Below are 12,897 nucleotides of genomic sequence, written 5' to 3'. Positions count from 1 at the left end.
GCCATCAAACTTTTGAATGGTCCTACCTCGCACTCAGTTGACCTTTCTCTACATCCTACCTGTGACAGTAGTACTACATTCTGTACTTTCTTTTCCTTGTCTATGAATGGTATGCTTTGTCTGTATAGCACCCAAGAAACGATACTTCTCACTGTATCGCAATACACGTGACAATAATAAATCAAATCAAATGAAAGCAATTTGGGTAGGGTCAGAGGAATGACCAGGTGAGCTGAGTTACCTCTGTAAGTCCAACAATCCCAGCATGAAGGTGATGACATGTCTAGATCAGTCACTGGAGTACATTGTTGCACTCCTTGGAGCTGACAATCGGATTCTGAAGGGTGAAACTGAGTGAAGAACAGCTTTTGAAATCAGCTTTTGGTGGAGGATGCCTCAAATCAGTCGGAATGACAGAAAGACGAACGAGGGGGTCAAATCAAGAGTAGGGTTGAGGAGTCAAAAGGGTTTTTGAAAAATTGAACAGAAATTGGAGGAGGCGATGGCCCAGTGATACTGTGGCTGGATAATTAATCCAGAAACTCAGTGAATGTTCTGGGGACCTGGGTTCGAATCCCACCGCGAATCCTGCTGGAATAAAGTCTGCCAAAAGTTTACTTTTTCCAGCTAAAAGTTTGGGGACAAGTCTCTGAAACAAGTCATTTTCAGGTGTGGGTGAATTTTACTCCCCTTCCAGCCTGTGGTGGGATCTGAATGTTTTAAGAATCTGGATTTAAGGATCTACTCTTTGTTGATTGTCAAAAAACCCATCTGGTTCACTCGGGAAGGAAATCTGCCGTCCTTACCTTGTCTCAACTTCATGTGACTCCAGAGTTGTGGTTGACTCTCAACTGCACCCAGGGCAACTCGGGATAAATGCTGGCCCAGCCCATGTCCCACGGATGAAAAAGAATGACAACTAAATGTGGAGTTTGGAAATGAGGAACTGAGAGTGTTACCATGGCAACCATTGATGGAGGGAGTGAGGGTAAAGAGAAAGAGGGAGGGTCGGATAGGAGGGTGCTATTGAGATTGGATGGTAGGAGGATTGTAGATAACCAGAGAAGAAGGAAGACAATGTTGATGACCCTGCTGAGGGGAATGTGACAATCAGCAAAGACGCAATGGGAGACCAATCTTCTATTGCCTGTTTCCCCTTATCACCCAAAGGGAAACCTGTCCCAAAGATTTCTGACACAGAACCTCATACAATAAACCATCCTAATTGCTATTTGCCACAAATTTTCCTGCACTCTGGGCTTCTCTGTTGTACATCAGCCTAATCCCACTCAGTGCGCGATACACACTCTTGTATTGTGGGGACATTTAGACCGATATTAAACTCCAATACATTAGTTTACCCTATCATCTTATTCATAAGTATTGCCTGCATGCTAATCTCACACAAAATGATATTATTTCCTTCTCCTTCCGCCCTGCCCTGTCCTGCAGAACAGATTCATTCTTAATGCTGGTTCTAGTGACCGACCATATAGAGAACAGAAAATGCCGGACAAACTCAGTCTGTGGAGAGAGAAGCAGAGTTAACATCTCGCGACCCCGTGACTCTTCTCAGAGCTGACGAGGGGTGATGGATCATACAGCGAGAGAATGTGCCCCAGAATTGGGATAGGTTGAAGTTAATGAAAGATGTAGTGGACACAAGGCAAAGAAAGCGTTAATGGTACCGTGAAGGACTAATGGAGGTGTGAGTCGTGGCAAAGATAGCAGAATATGTGATAAGAGGTCAGCGCTTGTTGAAAATAAAGCTAATGAACAAGTGACAGAAGGCCCTGTGGTGAGCGGGAGAGGGGATGGTTCATTTGAGCCAGTAATAATTCATGTTGGTTCTGCTCACCAAGCTGTTAAGGGGCCAACGGCCACATAACCCTGAGATAAGAATGTACTTTTAAGTTTAGTTGTGTTTTCTGGGTGTGACATTCCACTGGGCTGAAAGTGGCACCTCAGATTGAAGCATTTTTTTTTCCAACAACCCACATAATGGGGCCCAAACTTCTTGTTACATTTGTTTTATTGTTTAATCTAGTTGGCGTTTCTGGAGCTGAAGGTGCAATCTGATGATAATGAGGTTAGGAAATGACCTCACTCTTCTCGATATCCACCTGGTCACGGGATCCAGATTCTCAGTTCACGGTTTCTCATTGAAACACAGAACGCAGTGAAGATTCAACTCTGACTCCCGTGTGTGTCTAACACATTTTCACCAGTGTTGCCCTGGAAACAACGACACGTGGAGAGAGGTTGCCGGCTCAGACCAGTTTAACGGGCATGTCACAGTTCTGGGCCATCCATTATCTCCACAGGATAGGAAACATACACAATGAAATTCTCAATAAATTCAGCACATATTTACCCTTGCCAAGAATAGGTTGTTGCTGGCGGATTGGCTTTTGCGACACATTTGAGGTTGACACTCTTGCTGTTATTGCCACGTATTATGGTTACTTCTGGTGGATCTATAGGGGAAATCATGTGATCAGTGCCTCCAGTAAAGTGAAGAATCCAGCTTTGAACTATTGTACAAAGTTGGCCGAAGCACCAAGGAACAGTTATTAACTATACAATGTCAAAATATTTAAAAGTGATCATTTTTAATCTTGCATGAGCCACGTGTGTTTGAATAACATAGGAAACAGCACAGTTTAACGTGTCCCCTTGAAAGTGTGACTTCCACACGCATTCACTCTGTCCACCACCAACGCACAGTGGCAGACATGTTCACCATCTACAAGATGTTCCGCAGGAATTCACCAAGGTCCCTTAGGCAGCACTTTCCAACTCACACACACTACCATCCAGAAGGACAAGGGCAGCAGATACTTGGGAGCACCCCCCCCCCACCTGGAGGTCCCCCTTCGAATCCCTCACCATCCTGATTTGGAAATGTACTGGCTGTTCCTTCACTGCCGATGGGTCCATCTCCCAGCATTCTCTCCCTAACAGCACTGGGGGTGCACCTACACCATAGGGGCCGCAGCAGCTCAAGAAAGCAGCTCACCACCACCTCCTCAATTAGGGAGAAAAATGGTGGGTTAACCACAAATGAAAATTGAAAAAAAAGTTGTTCAGATAATTAAAATCTCTTGCCATAAAGTCCATTCTGCACAGCAACAACCCGTTGCATTGATGTAGCAATTTTCAAATTGTGAAATATCTTAAGGAGCCTTAAGATATTCAAAATAGCCTCGAATTTCTGAAAACAAGTGATTTAATAACTGTACATTCATCAGATAGTTGCTTAAATCTGTGCTCTGGAACAATATGTCAGTCTTTGACTTATTTAGTATATTCAGTTGGGGTTTAGAAATGGGCGGGTGGTGAAATCAAACAAAACCCCTCATTCCGAACCTCCCAGAAGGCCTGTCACTGCAGCTACCCAGAAACTCGATGAGATAAATTTAATCCTGTCCCAATTGAACAGGAGTTTGCTATAGTGCATCTCTAATTGGATTGAACTATTTGTCTTTGTACAGGGGACTTACAGAGGATGGATAATCCCATGGTGAATGTAATTTTGCTACCCGATGCTGGATGGGAGATAATGCAAGTCACTTCTTGACCATCAGTGGAACGAGTGGGTACCACGTTGTACAGGCTGGTGACAGTTGTTGTTCCATTGTCGCTTTTATTCTGGGTTGTTGTATATCTTCCACTCAGATTGGAAATCCACCTGATCCCGGCTGGAGGGTTCCCCTTGGCTGCAACACATTTTGCCACAGGCACTTCTGAAAGGCCAACTGTTGTAGGAATTGTTGTCACTGTGCTGATGGGATGTACTTGGGGGAGATTAACAAGAAATCGATTCAATGTCAGTTCCAAACATGACAATATCTTGTAATTAATATAGAACAGAAAGATGAAACAGATACATACGTCAATGTCCCAAAGTGTCAAATAGCCCAATGGTATTGATTTGATTTGATTTGGTTTGTTCTTGGCACGTGCATTAACAAACAGTATTGTTTCTTGCGTGCTACACAGACAAAGCATACAGTTCATAGAGAAGGAAATGAGACAGTGTGGAATGTGGTGTTGTAGCAATTGCTGGATTGTATAGAAAGATCAATTTAATGCAAGGTAATTCCATTCAAAAGTCTGACAGCAGCAAGGAAGACGCTGTCCTTGAGTCAATTGGTAAGTGACCTCAGGATTTTGTATCTTTTTCCCAACGGAAGAAGGTGGAAGAGAGAATGTCCGGGGTGCGTGGGGCCCTTAGTTATGCCGGCTGTTTTGTTGAGGCAGCAGGAACTGTAGAGAGAGTCAATGGATGGGAGGCTGGTTTGCATGATGGATTGGGCTACATTCACAACCCTTTGTAGTTCCTTGCTGTCTTGGAGCCATACCAAGCTTTGGTGCAACCAGAAAGAACGCTTTCTATGGTGTAACTGTAAAATTTGGTGAGAGTCGTATCTGACATGCCAGATTTCCTTAGTCTTCTAAGAAATTAGAGGTGTTGATGGGCTTTCTTAACTATAATGCTGGCATGGTGGGGGACCAGGACAGGTTGTTGGTGATCTGATGGACTTGTTATAGGAAGAGAAAGAGAAACAAAATGAGAAAGTGAGGGTAGAGGGGAGAAGACATTGGGAAAACATAAGGAATGAGCAGGAATAATAAGTAATGTGAGTGTTTTCAATTTAGAAACACCCTTTAGTTCTTAGTATTAACAATCTGACTATCTCAGCTTTGGAAACACTTAACCACCCAATCTTTACATCTCCCTGTGGTTTCAATGTCCGTCCAAACTAATTAATAGTTTGCAATAAATCTGGAGCAGAAACGTGAGTTAATGGCTCTTTAGGCAAATGTGGGTATTATTTGGCACAAAATAAATGAATGAAGGGAAGAAATTGTGGTTAAAGTCAGCGCTTGTTGAAAATAAAGCTAATGAACAAGTGACAGAAGGCCCTGTGGTGAGCGGGAGAGGGGATGGTTCATTTGGGTCAGTAATAATTCATGTTGGTTCTGCTCACCAAGCGGTTAAGGGGCCAACGGCCACATAACCCTGAGATAAGAATGTATTTTTAAGTTTAGTTGTGTTTTGTGGGTGTGACATTTCACTGGGCTGAAAGTGGCACCTCAGATTGAAGCATTTTTTTTTCCAACAACCCACATAATGGGGCCCAAACTTCTAGTTACATTTGTTTTATTGTTTAATCTAGTTGGTGTTTCTGAAGCTGAAGGTGCAATCTGATGATAATGAGGTTAGGAAATGACCTCACTCTTCTCGATATCCACCTGGTCACGGGATCCAGATTCTCAGTTCACGGTTTCTCATTGAAACACAGAACGCAGTGAAGATTCAACTCTGACTTATAGTCATTATAGAGACAGAGTTACAAGGAGATAAAATGGGAGCTTTGTGACAATTGTATGAGACACTTCATAAGGATAAAACAGAAAGAAATCCCACCTGTTTGGACTCTAAACTCGGATTTCTTTCTGTTTTACCCCAGTCCAACGCCGACATCTCCACTTCATAAGGATAGGCAGGAAGGGAAGAGTAATGGGGTCGCTTTGTTAGTATCAGATGGAGTAAGTACAAGAGCAAGAAAGGATCTTGGATCAGAAGGTGTAGAATGGGTGGAGGTAAGAAGTAACAAGGGGAAGAAAGCGCTGGGGGGAGTAGTCTACAGGTCCCCTAGTAGTATTGATACTGTAGGGCAGAGAATAAATCAGGAGATAATGAGGGCATGTAAAGAAAAGTGCATTAATTGTAGCTGACTTTAACTTTCATGTGGGTTGCAAAACTCTAATTGGCAGAGGCAGCCGTAGGGAAGGATGTATGCAAAAGGTGAGACTCTCTGGCTTCTGAGCTACATGTTTCCCACCAGTGGGAGGTGCCGTGTTGTTTATTAGCGTTGGCATTCTCTATCATCAATGGGAATTCACATTGATATCACCCCACAGCGGCAGGACACCCCCTGGTGGGGGTGTGCTGCCAGCAGGACAGGAAAATCCCGCCGGCGTGAACAGCTGGAGAATTCTGGCTAATGTATTGGCGACAGTTTCCTGGTACAATATGCGTTGGATGCAACCAACACATTTTGGATCTGGTAATGTGCAATGAGGCTGGTTTAATTAACAGTCTCAGAGTAAAGGGTCCCAGAGGAAAGAGTGACCATGACATGGTAGAATTTAACATTCAGTTTGAGAATGAAGACCTTGGGTCAATAACAACTGTGCCAAACTTAAGTAAGCGTAATTACAAAGAAAGGTGGACAGGGCTGACTGGAGTGGACTGGGAGAGGAGGCAATCAGAAAAGCTGGCTGATCAGCAATGGCAGTCAATCATAGAATCCCTACAGTGCAGAATGTAGCCATTCAGCCCATCGAGTCTGCACCGATCACAATCCCCCCCAAGCCATATAACCTTATGCATTTACCTTAACTGGACTGCCTGACACTAAGGGTCCATATAGCATGGCCAGTCCACCTAACCTGCACATCTTTGGACAGTAGGAGGAAACCAGAGGAAACCCATCCAAACATGGCGGTGAACCAAGATAGGAATTGAACCTGAGTCCCTGGTGCTATGAAGGAGCAATGCTAACAACCAGTGTGTCACCGTGCGGCCAATATCAAAAATAATCTGTAACTCACAACAAAGGTACATCCCGTTGAAGAAGGATTCTAAGAAGGGGATAAAACAACATAGTTAACCAAGGAAGGTAAGGATAATATGAAGTTAAAGGAGGAAAAAACAGAAAGTATTGCAAAAATTAGCCAGAGGGTTGGGAAAGTTTCAAAAACCAAAAAAGATGACCAAAATTAATAGAGGAAAAAGGTAAACTATGATGGTAAATGAGCAAATAGTATAACTCTGTATGTAAACCAGAAAGAAATATATATTAAAAAGTCAGTCAGTAGGAGATTATTTAAATATATAAAAAGGAAGAGAGTGAGTTGAGTGAGCATGGCATGCTTAGAGAATCAGACTGGGGAAATCATAATGGGTGACCAGAAAATTATAGAGCAGTTAAATAAACACTTAAGGCCAGTCTTACGTGGAACCACAGAAAGGTTATAACACAGTAGGAGGACATTCGGCCTATCTTATCCATGCCAGCCCAAGGATGCCCATTCTGATCCCACCTTCTGGCTCTCGGCTCATATCCCTGTAGCTTAAAGTGCAGACCAAATAGTTTTTACAAGAGTTTAGGGTCTCTGCATCCACCGCCAAGTACAGACTGCGGATTTCAGAGACCTACCACCTTCTGCATAAGGAAGTTTTGCCTCAAGTCCCCTTCTGCCATTTATCTTGACTATATGTCTGCCGGTTCTCGGGGACAAAACCCTACAAAGCACTAATTGCATTCAAACATATGACATAATGAAGGGGCAAAAGGAGCAGGATGGGAGAGGAAATAATACAATAGCTATCAATAGAGAGAAAGTACTAGGGAAACTAATGGACCTAAAGGTTGATAAGTTCCCTGGACTAAATGGATTGCACCTCAGGATATGAAAGGAAGTAGTTGAAGATATAGTGGATGCATTGTTAGCAATCTTCCAAGAATCCTTAAATTCTTCAAAAATCCCAGAGAATTGGAAGACTGCCAATGTAACATCCCTATAGAAAGGGTGGGAGATAAAACAGCAGGTATCTAAAGCCTAACATCTATCACTGGGAAAAAGTTCATTATAAAGGGTGTAATAGCAGAGCATTTAAACATACACAATATAAGCAAGCAGTCAGCATGGCTTCACGAAGGAAAAATCATGGCTGAAAAATGTCTTTGTGATGGCAATGAGAAGGGTAGATACAGGGAAAACAGTGAATGTAATATATTGAGATTTCCACAAAATGTTCAATGAGGTCCTAGAGTCAGAGGCTCATAGAGGTTTACAGCGTGGAACAGGCCCTTCAGCCCAACTTGTCCATGCCGCCCCTTTTTTAACTCCTAAGCTAGTTCCAATTGCTCATGTTTGGCCCATATCCTTCTATTCCCATCTTACCCATGTGACAGTCTAAATGCTTTTTAAAAGACAAAATTGTACCCGCCTCTACTACTACCTCTGGCAGCTTGTTCCAGACACTCACCATCCTCTGTGTGAGAAAAAGTGTCCCTCTGGACCGTTTTATATCTCTCCCCTCTCACCTTAAACCTATGCCCTCTAGTTTTAGACTCCCTTAACTTTGGGAAAAGATATTGACTATCTAGCTGATCTGTGCCCCTCATTATTTTATAGACCTCTATAAGATCACCCCTCAGCTTCCTACGCTCCAGAGAAAAAAGTCCCAGTCTATTCAGCCTCTCCTTATAACTCAAACCATCAAGTCCCTGTAGCACCCTAGTAAATCTTTTCTGCACTCTTTCTTGTTTAATAATATCCTTTCTATAATAGGCTGACCAGAACTAAACACAGTATTCCAAGCGTGGCCTTATCAATGTCTTGTACAACTTCAACAAGACATCCCAACTCCTGTATTCAATGTTCTGACCAATGAAACCAAGTATGCTGAATGCCTTCTTCACCACTCTGTCCACCTGTTATTCCACTTTCAAGGAGTTATGAACATGTACCCCTAGATCTCTTTGTTCTGTAACTCTCCCAAATGCCCTACCATTAACTGAGTAAGTCCTGCCCTGGTACAATCTACCAAAATGCATCACCTCACATTATCTAAATTAAACTCCATCATTTGTCAACCCACTGGCCCAACTGATCAAAATTCCATTGCAATTGGAGATAACTTTCTTCACTGTCCACTATGCCACCAATCTTGGTGTCATGTACAAACTTACTAACCATGCCTCCTGTATTCTCATTCAAATCATGAGTATAAATGACAAATAACAGTGGCCCCAGCACTGATTCCTGAGGCACACCGCTGGTCACAAGCCTCCAGTTCGCAAAACAACCCTCTACAACCACACACTCTGGCTTCTGTTATCAAACCAATTTTGTATTTTGGCTACATCACCCGGGATCCCGTGAGATTTAACCGCATGCAATAACCTATTGTGCGGTACCCTGTCAAAGGCCTTGCTAAAGTCCGTGTAGACAACATCAACTGCAGTGCCCTCAACTACCTTCTTGGTTACCCCTTCAAAAAAGTCAATCAAATTTATATTGGAGGAAGTTGAGAGATTGAGTACGTTCGGTCTTTACTCATTTGAGTTTAGAAGAATGAGATGTGACCTCATTGAGACATGTCGGATTCTCACGGGGTTGGACAGGGTGAGAAGTTGTTTGGACGGTCTAGGACCAAATGGCATCATCTCAGAGTAAGGGGTGGCATGGTGGCACAATGGTTAGCACTGCTGCCGCACAGCTCCAGGGACATGAGTTCAAATCCCGGCTTGGATCGTTGCCTACGTGGAGTTTGCACGTTCTCCCCTTCCCTGTATGGGTTTCCTCCGGGTGCTCTGGTTTCCTCCACAGTCCAAAGATGTGCGGGTTAGGTTGATTGGCCATGCTAAATTGTCCCTTAGTGTCCCAGAGTATGTATGTTAGAAGTATTAGTGGGGTAAATATATGGGGTTTCGGAGATAGGGCCTGGGTGGGACTGTTGTCAGTGCAGACTTGGTGGGCTGAATGGCCTCCTTCTGCACTGTGAGGATGCAATGATTCCAAGGGGGGGGGTCACCCATTGAAGGCAGAGATGAGGAGGAATTTCTTATTGCAGAGTGGGGTGTATCTGTGGAATCAGAGGTCTGCAGATTCGATGGGCCAAATGGCCTCCGTCTGCACTGTAGGGTTTCTCTGATTTTGCATCTTTTTCCCCATGGAAGAAGGTGGAAGAGATTATGTTCGGGGTGCAGGGGGTCTTTGGTTATGCTGGCTACTTTTCCAAGGACGCGGGAAGTGTAGACAGAGTCAATGGATGGGAGGCTGGTTCACCTGATGGATTGGGCTTTGTTAATGACCTTTGTAGTTTGTTGCAGTCTTGGGCAGAACAGGAGCTCATACAAACTTTGCTACAGCTGGAAAGAATGCTTCCTATGGAGGGATGAGAGGTGCGCTTCAGGATGGAGGGAAATATTCAGAGCAGAGTGGTTTCTAGAGGTGGATGAGAAATGTGGCAAGGTGTGTGAAAAACTGGGCTGGCTGGGTTTCTGAAACCATCGATAGATGTTGGGAGAAAGCTGTGCAGCAGTGGTATCAAACAATTTCAGAGTCCAGACTGAGACATCTCGATGGTGGAAACTTAATCTAGTTAGCAGTAATGGGATCTTTAGCCTGGGTCTGTGTCACTGGGAGGCGTGATCTGGGTTCCTAGCTTATGGCTGAAATAAAAACTTTGGTGCCATGCTGTGGTGAAGGGGCAGGTGACATGGGCAGCACAATGGTACAGTGGTTAGCACCGCTGTCTCACAGCACCAGGGACCCTGGCTCGATTCCCAGCTTGGGTCACTATCTGCGCAGAGCCTACATATTCTCCCCGTGTCTGCGTGGGTTTCCTCTGGGTGCTCCAGTTTCCTCCCGCAGTCCAAAAATGTGCAGGTCAGATGGATTGACCATGCCAAATTTCCCCTTAGTGTCCTGAGATGTGTATTTAGAGGGATCAGTGGGGTAAATGTGTGGGGTTGTGGGTATAGGGCCTGGGGTGGGATTGTTGTCGGCACAGACTTGATGGGGCGAATGGCCTCCTTCAGCCCATGAGGATTCTATCACACATTAGACCAGGACACTATGATGATCTACAGGCCAAAGGACAACTCAGAGCAAAGAATCTGTGGCAAGGCGAGACTATGGAAATGAATGAGTTAGGGACAGATTGAGAGTGAGTGTCACGGAGCTGTATTAGTTTGAAGAGGATAAGGGAGGACTTTCATCTCTGACAGAGTGAGTGAAGCGATTTGGAAAGTAACATGGGCTGAGTGTCGAGGTGTCTCCCAAAATTCTCCAGCTCTGGGGATCCCCCTCAGCTCACCTCTCCGTCAGTTAGAGATTGCCAGAGATTGATCAGTTAGAACAGTCCACCACTGGGTTCCTGTTACAGGATATCACTGCCAGTAACTGGAGAAACCAAATATAATGCGATCCATTTTAAAATAACCCTCCCAACTCCCATCCCCAAGTGGTCAGCAAGCACTCACCATTAATAACTCGATAATAACAACATGAGCCGGAATGTGGCTGGATTCAAACATCAGAATGACGCAGCAATGTCCTGATGATGATTGCAGGGATAGTTGCCAGTATTTTACCCCCTCGCCCACCCTATTCTGGGGCAGGCGAGGATGTCAGGACAGCATTCCCTGTTGGCCTTGAGTGAGCGAAACCTCGGGCAGGCGAGGTCGTGAAATATCGACCATTAAGTTTTCACCAGGACGCACAATCCAATACATTGTCCCCATTTCCCCCCCCTCTCTTATTACACTTACCCCCTGACTCACAGCAACAACGCTCCTGGGGAAATACATACCTGCAACTGTCAAATTCATTGTGTTTTCACGACTTCCCTGAGGGAATAAAGCGAGCACACATGTATACATTCCCTCATCCTGTATCTGCAAAGACTTTAATAGAATGGATCCATCCAATCGTGAATTGTTTCTGAAAATTATCCGACTGGAATAATGTGGATTTGAGTTGTTGATCCCAAGCTTATGGTGATATGTAAAGAAGGAAGGACTTTCATCATCTTTCCTCCAGGTAATTTGTACCAATGTTGTGTTGTTTTCTGGTGCCTGACACGGGAGTAGCACCTCTGTCCCAGCAAACCCAGTCACATCTGTAGCCTGGTTCCTGGCTGTAACTGCATGAACAACAAGCATGGACACCATTAGGAAATACACTGGGAACCGGTTGACTCTCAATCTGGATCAAACTCCCAACAAAATGCTCAAATCCCGAGCAGACACGTCTCAGCAGTAAGGAATTACTTCAGCAGCCCCCGGCTGATGGCCAGCCTGTAAACAGTGTCAGTCCCGGTCACTGGGGCCAGGTTTAAGCGTGCGGAGACCCCTGGCTTGCCCGTTTGCCCGGTGGGCCCAATATTCAGCTGCATTGGCACCAATATCGTGGAGGGGGGCGGGGGGGGGGGTGTGATGGCCTAGTGATATTATCGCTAGATTATTAATCCAGAAACTCAGCTAATGTTCTGGGCACCCGGGTTCGAATCCCACCATGGCAGATGGTGGAATTTGAATTCACTAAATAATATCTGGAATTAAGAATCTACTGATGACCATGAAATCATTGTCACTTGTCAGAAAAACCCACCTGGTTCAGATAGACAGATAGATAGATATATAGATAAATAGACAGATAGATAGACAGATAAACAGATAGATAGATAGACAGATAGATAGATAGACAGATAAACAGACAGATAGATAGATAGATAGTTAAATAGACAGATAGATAGACAGATAAACAAACAGATGGTTAGATAAATAGATAGAGAGATAGATAGATAGATAGTTAGACAGACAGATAGACAGATAGTTAGAAAGATAGATAGATAGATAGATAGACAGATAGATAGATGGTTAAATAGACAGATAGATAGATAAACAAACAGATAGATAGACAGATAGATAGATACATAGATAGATAGGTAAATGGACAGATAGATAGATAGACAGATAGATAGACAGATAAACATACAGATAAATAGTTAAACAGATAGATAGACAGATAGATAGATAGACAGATAGATAGATAGACAGATAGATAGTTAAATAGACAGATAGATAAACAAACAGATAGTCAGATAAACAGATAGATACATAGGTAGATAGATAGATAAACAAATAGATAGATACATACATACATACATAGACAGATAGATAGACAGATAGATAGATAGTTAGACAGATAGATAGATAGATAGATAGATAGATAGATAGATAGATAGATAGATAGATAGATAGATAGATAAACAGACAGTAGATAGTTAGATAGATAGACAGATAGACA

This window comes from Carcharhinus amblyrhynchos, unplaced genomic scaffold (assembly GCF_965287045.1).
Source record: "Carcharhinus amblyrhynchos unplaced genomic scaffold, sCarAmb.v2.hapA scaffold_53, whole genome shotgun sequence".
Classification (NCBI taxonomy): domain Eukaryota; kingdom Metazoa; phylum Chordata; class Chondrichthyes; order Carcharhiniformes; family Carcharhinidae; genus Carcharhinus; species Carcharhinus amblyrhynchos.
This window is presented reverse-complemented; position numbering follows the sequence as displayed.